This window comes from Loxodonta africana, chromosome 14 (assembly GCF_030014295.1).
Source record: "Loxodonta africana isolate mLoxAfr1 chromosome 14, mLoxAfr1.hap2, whole genome shotgun sequence".
NCBI lineage: Eukaryota > Metazoa > Chordata > Mammalia > Proboscidea > Elephantidae > Loxodonta > Loxodonta africana.
In genome coordinates this window covers 10,236,809-10,250,643 of record NC_087355.1, presented here as the reverse complement: position 1 = coordinate 10,250,643, position 13,835 = coordinate 10,236,809, and the positions used below count along the sequence as shown (strand labels likewise).

The 13,835-nt window shown below is 39.4% G+C and overlaps 2 long non-coding RNA genes across 3 annotated transcripts in view; one reads left to right on the top strand and one right to left on the bottom strand.

Moving 5' to 3' along the window:
- The window catches only part of LOC111750054 (uncharacterized), a 98,294-nt gene that overhangs the window by 25,172 nt on the left and 59,287 nt on the right, over positions 1-13,835 (top strand). The window lies entirely within an intron of this gene.
- LOC135227612 (uncharacterized) overlaps positions 12,357-13,835 on the bottom strand; it is a 35,273-nt gene continuing 33,794 nt past the window's right edge. For both annotated transcript variants that reach the window (XR_010317765.1, XR_010317766.1), the window contains exon 3: positions 12,357-12,464. This is a non-coding gene — a long non-coding RNA (uncharacterized LOC135227612). The remainder of the gene's footprint in view (positions 12,465-13,835) is intronic.

Here is a 13,835-nt window from a genome sequence, read left to right as displayed (position 1 = left end):
GAGTTCAAAGAGCAGCTTGAGATGACAAAGTAAAGTATTATAAAAACATATGCAAAGACCTGGAGTCAGAAAACCAAAAAGGAAGAACATACTCAGCATTTTTCAAGCTGAAAGAGCTGAAGAAAATATTCAAGCCAGTTGCAATTTTGAAGGATTCTATGGGCAAAATACTGAATGACCCAAGAAGCATCAAAAGAGGATGGAGGGAATACACAGAGTCACTGTACCAAAAAGAATTGGTCGACTTTCGATCATTTCAGAAGGTAGTATATGATCAAGAACCAATGGTACTGAAGGAAGAAGTCCAAGCTGCACTGAGGACACTGGCAAAAAACAAGGCTCCAGAAATTGACAGAATACCAATTGAAGATGTTTCAACAAACAGATGCAGCACTGGAAGTGCTCACTCATCCATGCCAAGAAAATTGGAAGACAGCTACCTGGTGAACTGGCAGGAAGAGATCCATACTTATGCCTATTCAAAATAAATGTGGCCCAACAACAACAAAAAAAAAACAGAAGGCAGAGATTATCAAACAATATCATCAATATCACATGCAAGTAAAATTTTGCTGAAGAGCATTCAAAAGTGATTGCAACAGTACATTGACAGGGAACTGAGAGAAGTGCAAGCCAGATTCAGAAGAGGACCGGGGATAAAGGACATCATTGCTGATGTTAGATGGATCTTGGGTGAAAGTAAAGAATACCAGAAAAATGTTTATGTTTGTTTTACTGACTATACAAAGGCATTGAACTTTGTGAATCATATGAAATTAGGGATAACATTGCGAAGAATGGGAATTCCAGAACACTTAATTGTGCACATGAGGAAACTGTACATAGACCAAAAGGTAGTAGTTTGAGCAGAACAAGGAGATACTGTGTGGTTTAAAATCAGAAAAGGTGTGTGTCAGGGTTGTATTCTTTCACCATACCTATCCAATCTGTATGCTGAGCAAATAATCTGAGAAGCTGGACTATATGCAGAAGAACAGGGCATCAGGCTTGGAGGAAGACTTATTAACAACCTACAATATGCAGATGACACAACATTGCTTGCTGAAAGTGAAGAGGTCTTGAAGCACTTACCAATGAAGATCAAAAACTACAGCATTCAGTATGGATTACACCTCAACATTGAGAAAACAAAAGCCTCACAACTGGAACAATAAGCAATATCATGATAAATGGGGAAAAGACTGAAGTGGTCAAGGATTTCATTTTCCTTGGATCTACAATCAATACCTATGGAAGCAGCAGTCAAGAAATCAAAAGACTCTTTTCATTGGGCAAATAAGGTGCAAAAAATCTCTTCTGAAGTGTTAAAAAAACAAAGATGTCACTTTGAGGACTAAGGTTTCACCTGACCCAAGCCATGGTGTTTTCAATCAGCTCATATGCATGTGAAAGCTAGACAATGAATAAGGAAGACCAGAAAGAATCAATGTCTTTGAATTATGGTGTTGGTGAAGAATATCGAATATACCATGGACTGCCAAAAGAAAGAACAAACCTGTCTTGGAAGAAGTACAGCCAGAATACTTCTTGAAAGCAAGGATGATGAGACTTCACCTCACATACTTTGGACATGTTATCAAGAGAGGTCAGCCCCTGGAGAAGGACATCATGTTTGGTAAAGTAGAGGGTCAGTGAAAATGAGGAAGACCCTCAATGAGAAGGATTGACACAGCGGCTACAAGAACGAGCTCAAGCATAACAATGATTGTAAGGACATCACAGGACCGGGCACTGTTTCATTCTGTTGTACATAGGGTTGTTATGAGTCGGAACTGACTCAACGGCATCTAATAACAACAACGTATTTGTTTCCTAAAGTTGCCACAGCAAATTACCACAAATGTGGCAGCTTAAAACAACTGAAATTTATTTTCTCATATTTCTGGAGGCCAGAAGTCTGAAATCAAAGTGTTAGCAAGGCCACACTTCCTCCAAAGCCTCTAGCAAAGAATTCTTCCTTGCTTCTTCCAGATTCTGGTGGCTCTAGTCATTGCTTGGTTTATGGCTGCATAATCCCAATCTCTGCCTCTGTCTTCACATGGCCTTCTTCCCTGTGTGTCTGCCACTCCTTTCCTAAGGACATTTATTATTGGGTCTAGTGCCCACCCTAAATCCAAGATGATATCCTCTCAAGATCCTTAACTTAATTACATCTGCAAAGACCCTATTTTCAAATAAACTCATTTTCACAGGTACAGGGATTAGGACTTGGACACATCTTTTGGAGGAACACAATTCAACACACTACGAAGGGAAAGGGAAAGAAGAAGCAGGATCCTGGTTTTCCCACAAAAACTAATAGGGCTGAAAACATGCTAATTAATCCTTTTCATGGACTCAACCTAAGAACGGAAAGTAGAGAAGTTAATGGTTGCCTCATGATGAAGATCACTTTTGCCTCTGGTTACAAATGAGATCTTTGTGTGAACCTCATAAAAGAGATTGTAAGATTCTTCAGGACTTACTCCACCTGCCCATCAATCTTGAGTTTACAGTGGAGGTGGTCTTTTTGGAGGATGGGCAGGAAATATGGATAACATACAATGAGGGTGGAATCTGTGAGATGACCGCTAGGCCTGTCAGTGCTGCTAGAACTAAAAAAGCGTTCAAAGATCTGGGACCCACATTTTGCCTCCTCTTGACTCCCTTCCTCTCTTGCAATTCTTCATCATTAAATAATTGATGATTCTTGATTTAGATTCATGGCCAAGGACAGGCAGCCAATGGGGGAGCGGGGAGCATTGTTCTTAATCTTATGAATTTCTCTTTTCTTTCATGTCATTCCTCCTTTTTCTAACAATTCCTGTTTTTCCTGTCTTTAAAAATAAGAACAAACACTTGCTTTCACAGACACCTAATTTTAGCTTGCACCTAACACCATGAGGTAGATATCATTTTTGCTATTTTACTGAGAATGAAATAGGTGCTCAAAGAGTAACTTAAGTTTACATAGACCTTCAGTTGTGGAGCTGGGAATCCAACACAGGCACTAAAGTCAATGCTTTATTCCTCTCCACTATGATGTCGTCCTTCCTCCTGCTACTGTTTCCTTTTTCCCTTTTTTCCCCATTTCAAGAACACCACATGCCTTCATTACTCTAAGATCTATGGTCCTCAGCACTTCGTGTACCAAAACACCCAAGTGGCTTTTGTGAAAACTGATGACTAGGTCTTATCGCAGGTCAATCAAACTATAATCGCTGAGGAATGCTCCCCGGACATCAGCATTTTGTAAAAGCCCACCCAGGTGGTTCTAAGACGAGCCAGGACTAAGAGTCACCACAATAAATAATGCTCGACACCTCTCTTAGCCACAGAATCCAAAAGGATATATTCACTCCTCCAAACATAATCAAATCCTTGGTGCATATCTCAGTAAATAAGATTGACCAAAACCAAAGGCAAAATGGACAATGATATTTAAAGGTAGCAATTTGAACTGACATGTTTAATACCCCTCCTTCCCAATTCCCGCACTGTGATGGTTAAGGTTGTGTGTCAACTTGCTGGGCCATCGTTCTCAGCGGTTTGGCAGTTATGTGAAGATGTAATCATCCTCTGTAATATGATCTGATATGATCAGCCAGTTAGTTGCAAGGTGAGTTTCCTCAGTGGAGTAGCTTGCATCCAATATATATATGGATGTTGTGGCAAAGCTCACTTACTTGCTCTAGATCCTGCATCTGGCGCATCATAATCTCACCTCTGGTCCCTGGGACATAAGCCTGCAATATTGCCTGCTGATCTTAGGATTGATCAGCCTCTGCAGCCCATGAGCTAGCAGTCTGTTGTCCGACTCGCCAATCTTGGGGTTGTCAGCCCCTGCAGCTACGTGAGTCAGGAGAAACCGCCAGCCTGACGCCTGACCCACAGACTTGGAACTTGCCAGCCTCTACAACCACACGGGCCATTTCCTTGATCTCTCTCTCTCTATCTATACATATACATATATATGTTGTTGTTGCTAGGTGTTGTTGAGATGGTTCCAACTCATAGTGACCCTATGTACAACAGAACAAAACACTGACCGGTTCTGTGCTATCCTCACAATCATTATTATTCTTGAGCTCATTGTTACAGCCACTGTGTCAATCCATCTCATTGAAGGTCTTCCTCAATTTCACTGACCCTCTACTTTACCAAGCATGATGTTCTTCTCCAGGGACTGATCCCTCATGATAGCATATCCAAAGTGAGATGAAATCTGGTCATCCTTGCTTCCAAGGAGCTTTCTGGCTGTTCTTCCTCCAAGACAGATTTGTTCGTTCTTCTGGTAGTTCATAGTATATTCAATAATCTTTGCGAACACCATAATTCAAAGTTGTCAATTCTTCTTCAGTCTTGTTTATTCATTGTCCAAGTTTCCCGTGCATATGAAGTGATTGAAAATACCATGGCTTCAGTCAGGCATACCATAGTCTCCAAAGTGACATCTTTGCTTTTTAACACTTAAAAGTGGTCTTTTGCAGCAGATCGGCCCAACACAATAAATCCTTTGATTTCCTGACTGCTGCTTCCATGGCCATTGATTGTGGATCTAAGTAAAATGAAATCTTTGACAACTTCAGTCTTTTATCATGATGTTGCTCATTGGTCCAGTTGTGAGGATTTTTGTTTTCTTAATGTTGAGGTGCAAAAAATACTGAACACTGTCTTTGATCTTCATCAGTAAGTGCTTCAAGTCCTCTTCACTTTCAGGAAGCAAGATTGCGTCATCTGCATATTGCAGGTTGTTAATGAGTCCTCCTCCAATGTTAATGCTGCCTTCTTCTTCATATAGTCCAGCTTCTCCAATTATTTGCTCAGCATACAGATTGAATCAGTACGGTAAAATGATACCGCCCTGACACACACGTTTCCTGACTTTAAACCACACAGTATTCCCTTGTTCTGTTTGAATTACTGCCTCTTAGTCTATGTACAGGTTCCTCATAAGCACAATTAAGTGTTCTGAAATTCCCATTCTTCACAATGTTATCCATAATTTTTTGTGATCCACATAGTCAAATGCCTTTGCATAGTCAATAAAACACAGGTAAACATTTTTCTGGTATTCTTTACTTTCAGTCAAGGCCTGTCTGACATCAGCAATGATATCCTTCATTCCACATCCTCTTCTGAATCTGTCTTGAACTTCTGGCAATTCTCTGTTGATGTACTGCTACAACTGCTTTTGAATGATCTTCTGCAAAATTTTACTTGTGTGTGATATTAATTATATTGTTTGACAATTTCCACATTCTGTTGGATCACTTTTCTTTGGAATGGGGCACAAATATGGATCTCTTCCAGTGGGTTGGCCAGGTAGCTGTCTTCCAAATTTCTTGACATAGACAAGTAAGCACCTCCAGTGCTGCGTTCGTTTGTTGAAACATCTTCAATTGGTATTCTGTCAGTTCCTGGAGACTTGTTTGTCTCCAATTCCTTCAGTGAAGCTTGGACTTCTTCCTTTAGTGCCATCAGTTCTTGATCATATGCTACCTCCTGAAATGTTTGAACGTTGACCAATTCTTTTTGGTAGAGCAACTCTGTGTATTCCTTCCATCTTCTTTTGATGCTTCCTGTGTCATTCAATATTTTCCCCATAGAATTCTTCAATACTGCAACCAAAACAAACCAAACCAAACCCAGTGCCGTCAAGAACTGGAAGCTTGAATTTTTCTTCAGTTCTTTCAGCTTGAGAAATGCCATATGTGTTCTTCCCTTTTGGTTTTCTAACTCTAGGTCTTTGCATATTTCATTGTAATACTTTGTCTTCTTGAGCTGCCCTTTGAAATCTTCTGTTCAGCTTTCACTTTATCATTTCTTCTGTTTGCTTTAGCTACTCACCATTTAAGGACAAGTTTCAGAGTCTCTTCTGACAACCATCTTGGTCTTTTCTTTCTTTCCTCTCTTTTAAAGACCTTTTGCTTTCTTCATGTGTGATGTCCTTGATGTCATTCCGCAACTTGTCTGGTCTTTGGTCATTAGTGTTCAATGCATCAAATCTGTTCTTAAGACAGTCTTTAAATATAAATCCAGCTCATATTTTGGCTCTTGTGTACTTGTTCCAATTTTCTTCAGTTTCAATTCAACCTTGCATATGAGCAGTTGACGGTCTGTTCCACAATCGGTCCCTTGCCCTGTTCTACTGATGATACTGAGGTTCTCCATTGTCTCTTTCCATAGATGTAGTCGATTTGTTTCCTGTGTATTCCATCCGATAACGTCCATTTGTATAATAACTGTTTATGTTGTTGAAACAAAGTATTTGCAATGAAGAAGTCGTTGGTCTTGTGAAATTCTACCATGTGATCTCTGATAAAGGCCTGGGGATCTACTTCTGAGGAATCAGCCATTAAAAACCCTGTGAAACACAGTTTTACTCTGACACACATGGGACTGACATGAGTCAGAGTCAACTTGATGGCAAGTGATTGGTTGGTGGGCTATCAAAACAAAATGCAGGGAATAAGTTTAACAAAATTTTTCATTTGAATTTTCAGCTATGTTGAAAGGGTATCATGAAGAATAGCTATGAAGAGGAGATAACTGATAAATATTTCTATCAGATGGAAATCATGCTTACTAAAAAAAAAAGTTAAATCAACTGTAACTTGGGAAGTGTGGCAGATTAAATTTTCCAAAGATGGCAAAACCATATCTTCCAATTCACATGCTCATTTTCAACATGCCTTCCCTCTCCCGTGAGGTGGAGAAATCTATTTCTTCACTTCCTTGAATCTGGACAGGCCTTGTGATGTCTCTGACCAACAGAAGATAGCAGAAGCAACACTGGGCCAGTTCTTAGCATAGGCCTTCAATGGGCTGGCAGCTTTTTCTTCCTGCCCATGGGGAGCCAGCTGCCATGTCTAAAGCACCATACCTCCCGCACCGCCCAGAGACCACCCTGCTGGGAGAAGCCCAAGCCCACGGAGAGACCCTGGAGGGTGAGATACCATGGAAAGGCAGAGAAGCAGGCCAAGAAGCACTAAGGCACCAGACACAGGAGTGTGGAAGCCAGCTTGGAAGAAGACCCTCTCGTCCAGTTCGCCAGCCAAGGCCCTGTGACCAGAGACAAACTGCCCAGCCAAGCCTACCCAGTCCCTGGCCCTAAAAACCATGACAGAAATAAAATGATCATTTCAGGCCACAAAGTGTTGTGGTAGTCTGTTACACAAAAATAGATAACTAGAATAGGCAGCCAACAGCAGCCCGGTGCCTGGCTGAAACAGGTGGCCTTGAGGAATGTACACTTGCTGAATGTTGAAACCCAAGACCTCCTGCCCAACTCAGTTCCTAGGATACTGGCAGCTAGTACATTATTTACCCTCCAGGAAGAAGACTGACAGATTCCTCTGGGAGAATTTTACCAGCTCTAGAGGAAACGACTCGATGGCACTAGTTTTTTTTTAGAGGAAAGACCTAAAGCAACACACTTGGAGGTTCACCAGCAACCAACATAGACGGACTACCCCATTATAAAACTCACTTTCAGCAGGACCCCGCCCACAGGCACACAGCTCCCAGTCAGCTTTTAATCTAAACATGCACAAGTGACCCAGGATTACTAGATATCTGAGGGAGGCTTTAACATGAAAAAGAGACAAAACAAACAGAAGCAAAAGGATTTGAAGGAAACAAAGACTCTGCCTGAAAAATAAAACTAAAAAAACATGCTATCATTATTGTTCTTGGAGATGGAGACATTGAAGAAAATATATCCATAAAACAAGAACAGGATGCTATTAAAAAGAAAAAGCAAAGAACAAAAAAATATTTTTTGGAAATTTGCAAATATGATAACAGAAATGTATAACCTAGCAGAAGGACTGGAAGATAAATTGAGAAAACTTTGTGGAAAGAAGAACAAAGCACAGAGATGGAAAATAAGAAGGGAAATACAAGAAAATTAGAACACCAGTACAGGAACACCAACATACAAATAATAAACAGTTCCAAAAAGAAAGAAGAGGAAATGGAAATAATTCAAGGAAATTTCCCAGAATTGAAGGGCATGAGTTTCTAGAAAGAGCTCACTGAGGCTCAGCACAATGAACCCACATCAAGTCACATCATGACAGTTTAGAGTATTGGTGACAGATTTTGCAAACTTTGAAAGAGAGAGATGGAGAGAAAGGATAAGAAATCAAATGACTTGGAATGTCTCAAAAGTAACATAGGGAGCTGGAAGACAAAGATGCAACTCCTTCCAAATTCTGAAAAATTATTTCTATATTGGGCTCCTCTATTCAGACAAACTATCAATCAAGTACGTGAACAGACATATAAGGTCTCAAAAAATTTACCTCCCACACAACTTTTCTTAGGAAACTACTGGAGAGTGTGTTTCATAAAACGAAGGAATGAACGAAGAAGTGGGGAGATATGAGATTCAGGAAATGGTTTCAACACAATAGAACAATAAGGGGAATTCCCAGTATGTTAGTGAAAGGGGTTCTCAGAATGACAGTCCAGACCAGAGCTCATCAGAGTCTCCAGGATAGACTTCCCCAAAAAGTGAAGAGGCAGAATATCTGATAGGAATGCACATCTCATGAGGAGATCTAGAACATTGGCAGAGAATCAGGGGTTGATAAATGCAAAGAAACCCAAATAAATAAATAAACAGGAAAATTATAATCCAGAGCAGCTCTATTAAGAATAAACACAATGTGAATCCCATATGTAATTTGAAATTTTCCAGTGGAGACATTAAAAAAAGAAATAGCTGAAATTAATTTTAATAATATATTTTATTTCACCCAACATAACAAAAATATTCTCAATATATAATCAATATAAAAATAGTTAATGAGATATATTCTATTCTTTTTCATTAAGATTCACACAAAATCTGTAAAATCTGGTGTGTATTTTACTTACAACACATCTCAAATTGCACACTAAATTTTCTCAAATTTATTTCAGCTGTATTTAATTTTCATAAAATTTGAAGTTGAAAAGGTGACTCATGTACACAAGTTGTCACAAACATACTAAAAGTTTTCCAGAAACCCATTATTTAAAAAATCCAGATGTAAAATAATTAAAATTAAACAATACAAAAAAATAATTCCTTAGTTTCATAACCATATTCCAAGTGCTCAATAGGCCACATGTGGCTAGTGGCTGCTGTTTTGGACAACCTAGATTCAGAGAGATCAAAATGCTATTTGGGAAAGGAAAAATAATTATAGTTACTACTCGGCTCAGCTTTGAATAACAAAAATTATAATATGAGCTACACTGGGAAAATGGGGGATAGGAAATACTCATTGTGTCCAGGGAGGAAGAGGAAAGAATGCTTAATCCCCTTCTTTCATAGATAGTGCCTAAAACTGAAAAACTTAAAAATAGCAATATAATCCTGTTCTATAAAAATATCAGCCACCCATCTGTCATTTTGTTATACTCTGGTAGCTCGCATGTTGCTATGATGCTGAAAGCTATGCCACTGATACTTCAAATGTCAGCAGGGTCACCCATGGTGGACAGGTTTCAGGAGGGCTTCCAGACTAAGGCTGACTAGGAAGAAATCCCTAGTGATCTACTGGAAATCAGCCAATGAAAATCCTATGGATCACAACAGAATATTGTTCAACACAGTGCTGTAAGATGAGCCACTCCACCCAAAATACACAGTGGCTGCAGCAATGAGCTCAAGCATACCAACAATCGTGATGATGGCGTAGGACCAGGCAATGTGCCGTTCTGTTGCACATGGGATCCCTGTGAGTTGTAGCCAACTTGTCAGTAACTAGCAACAACAAATAAAAATACACCTACTCCTCACTTCTTGATTATCATCTCACATGACACTCAACATTTATGACAATAGTAAAAAATCTACTACCTGACTGTTCTGCACATTAATAATGTACGTCTGGCAGTAACAAATGCCAAGGTGTGAGGCAAAAGTAACACTAGCTGTGATGGTTAAGGGTATGTATCAACTTAGCTGGGCCATGATTCTCAGTGGTTTGGCAGTTATGTAATGATGTAATTTGGCAGTTTCTGTAACGATGTAGTCATCCCTCATTTTTATGATCTGATGTTGTCATCCTCCATTTTTGCAAAACACTGATATTCATATAACAACCTAATCTTTGGAAATTAACCATGTTAATAAGCGAGTAGTGGGTATATAAAAGTAAACACAAAAGAATCAATCCCTATAGCGGCCAGTTGCTGCCTCTGTGTAATGAGAAATGGAGAAGGAGGCTTGGGACTCCTAGTTTTCTTAACAAATGTCACAGAATTAATTGATTTTTAAACTCATGCATCAATGACTTTGATTCTTAAGATCTTTAAAAATGTTCACTAGAAGGTCTGTCCACCAGTGTGTGGAACGAGAACTATCTATGTAATATTGCCAATGTAGTCTTGTCACTTTAAAAATTGACCCCAATCCTAAGTTCTATGGAAAGAGCAATGAGGCAAAGTTGGGGGGCAGCCTCAAGTATGAAAGGAAAAACAAGAGGCTACCTCCTATCATCCTTTACAAGCAGTACAGAGCTACTTTCTCCATTAAATTTTCTCTGACTGCTCCTGTCCTCGTCAACCAGTTTTTTGTTTTGTTTTGTTTTTTTAATGTCATGTTGTATATCTTACACAGTATTGGCTTTGTTTATAAACTGTTTTGAATTGCACACTATTATTTCACAAATAATTTCCAATCTGTACTACAAGAACAAGGACAATACCACATACTTTCTGCATGCCTCCATTCTACCCAGTACAGTGCTAATCCCTTAGTATAGGTTTAAAGAGTATTTGTTGATAGATTGATTGCTGATGATGTTATATATGCATTTCTAGAGTATCTCTTATCAAAGAAACTATGATATTTTATACATACATAGTGTTACAGGTTGATAGTGTTCTGGGTGTCCCCCAAAAAGATATGTTCAAGTCCTAACCCTCAGTACCTGTGAATGTGACCTTACTTGGAAATAGCATCTTTGCAGATAAATCAGCTAAATTAACATGAGGTCATATGGGAGTAGAGTAGGCCTTAATCCAATATGATTAGTGTCCATATAAAAAGAGTAGAAGAGACAAAGAGAAACAGACACAGAGAGAAGATGGCCATGTGAAGATGGAGGCAGAGATTGGGGTTATGCTGCCACGAACTAAGGAACTCCTGAGGCTACCATAAGCTGGGAGAGAAAAGAAAGGATCTTCCCATAGAGCCTTCAGAGAGAGCATGGCCTTGCTGACACCCTGAACTTGAACTTCTAGCCTCCAGAGCCGTGAGACAATAAATTTCTGACAATAAATTAATTGCCACATAATTCATGGCAATTTGTTGTGGCAGCTCTAAAAAACTAGAGAGATTAGATAGATAGCTAACTAGACAGACAAACAGGTAGATAAAGAAATACATGAAAGAAAGAAGAGGGAGAGAGAGGAAGGAAGAAGGCAAGGAAAGAAGGAAGGAAGGAATGGAGGGAAGAAGGAAGGAAGGGAGGGAGGGAGGAAAGAAGGAAGGAAGGGAGGGAGGGAGGGAGGGAAGAAGGAAGGAAAAGAAAATCAGTCCAGGTACACAGCCATTTCCTCAGTTCAACCACATTATCCTAATTGATCAGTTCAAGACACTTCGGTTGTTTCTTTTTATTTGAAAATTTTTCACTCTGACCTTAATCCTTATTGGCTATCTCTTTCCTCTCCCCTCACCCAGTAAACATACATCTAAAATAGTGAGATTTGCATTTGGAAATGTATCTATCATAAAAATATACTATCAGTTGTGTGTATAGGCTCTTCTTAACATTATTTAAATGCTATCATGTGATAGTTCTTGTTCAGCTTCTTTTTCATTCAATATTCTTTCTACAGAACTATATTCCTGTATGTAACCCTCATTGATTGCTCTAGATTGCTGCATGGTATTCCACCATAAGTGTCCACCACATTGAACCTATCCATTCCCCAAATGATGGTACCTGTGTTGCTTCTAGCTCCCAGAAACCCAAAATAGTGCCATGATGAACGTCATTGTACATTTTATTCCTTATGAACATATGTAAGTTTCTCTGGCATATATGGGGATTGTTGTGTCATGGCATATAAAAACATATCATTTGGGGGAATTCTGGGAAGATCTTCTGAGTCTCTTCTGACATCCATTTTGGTCTTTTTCTCTCTTTCCTGTCTTTTTGATAAACTCTTTCTTTCTTCAAGTATAATATCCTTGATGTCATTCCACAACTTGTCTGGTCTTCAGTTATTAGTGTTCAGTGCATCAAATCTATTCTTGAGATGGCCTCTAAATTCAGGTGGGATATACTCAAGGTCATACTTTGGCTCTTGTGGACTCTTTCTAATTTTCTTCAACTTCAGTTTTGAACTTTCATATGAGCAATTGATGGTCTGTTCCACAGTCAGTCTCTTGCCTTTTTCTGACTGATGATATTGAGCTTTTCCATTGCCTCTTTCCACAAATGTAGTCGATTTGATTCCTGTGTATTCCACCAAGTGAAGTCCACATGCATAAAAAAAAAAAAATAGTTACTGTTTATTTTGGTTAAAAAAGGTATTTGAAAAAGACAGAAAAAAAAGAAAAAGACCAAAACAGATGTCAGAAGAGACTCTGAAAGTTGCTCTTGAACGTAGAGTACCTAAAGCAAATGGAAGAAATGATGAAGTAAAAGAGCTGAACAGAAGATTTCAAAGGCCAGCTCAAGAAGACAAAGTAAAGTATTATAATGAAATGTGCAAAGACCTGGAGATAGAAAACCAAAAGAGAAGAATGTGCTCAGCATTTCTCAAGCTGAAAGAACTGAAGTAAAAATTCAAGTTTTGTGTTGCCATATTGAAGGATTCTATGGGGAAAATACAAAAGACACAGGAAGCATCAAAAGAAGATGAAAAGACAAAAAGAGCAACATAAACCAGAGACTACATCAGCCTGAGACCAGAAGAACTAGATGGTGCCTGGCTACAATCAATGACTGCCCTGACAGGGGACACAATGGAGAACCCCCGAGTGAGCAGGGGAGCAGTGGGATGCAGACCCCAAGTTCTCATAAAAAGACCGGACTTAATGGTCTAGAAGGATCCCAGTGGTCATGGCCCCGAGACCTTCTGCTGGCCCAGGGCAGGAACCATTCCCAAAGCCAACTCTTCAGACAGGGATTGGTCTAGACAATGGGATGGAGAGGGATGCTAGTGCGGAGTGAGCTTCTTGGATCAGGTGGACTGTTGAGACTATGTTGGGATCTCCTGTCTGGAGGGGAGATGAGAGAGAAGAGGGGGTTAGAAGCTGACGGAATGGACACGAAAAGAAAGAGTGGAGGGAGGGAGTGGGCTGTCTCATTAGGGGGAGAGCAATTGGGAGTATGCAGCAAGGTGTATATGGGTTTTTATGTGAGGGACTGACTTGATTTGTAAACTTTCACTTAAAGCACAATAAAAATTTTTTTAAAAGATGAAAAAAATACATAGAGTCACTGTAGCAAAAAAGAATTGGTCAATGTTCAACTATTTCAGGAGGTAGCATATGATCAAGAACCCATGGTGCTGAAGGAAGAGGTCCAAGCTGCACGGAAGGCATTGGTGAAAAACAAGCCTCCAGGAATTGATGGAATACAAATTGAGATGTTCCAACAAACAGATGCAGCACTGGAAGTGCTTCCTTGTTTATGCCAAGATTTGAAAGAAAGCTACCGGGCCAACCAACTGGAAGAGATCCATATTTGTGCCCATTCCAAAGAATGGTGATCCAACAGAATTATTGAACAATATCATTAATATCACACAAAAATAAAATTTTGCTGAAGATCATTCAAAAGCAATTGCAGCAGGACATCAAAAGGGAACTGTCAGAAGTT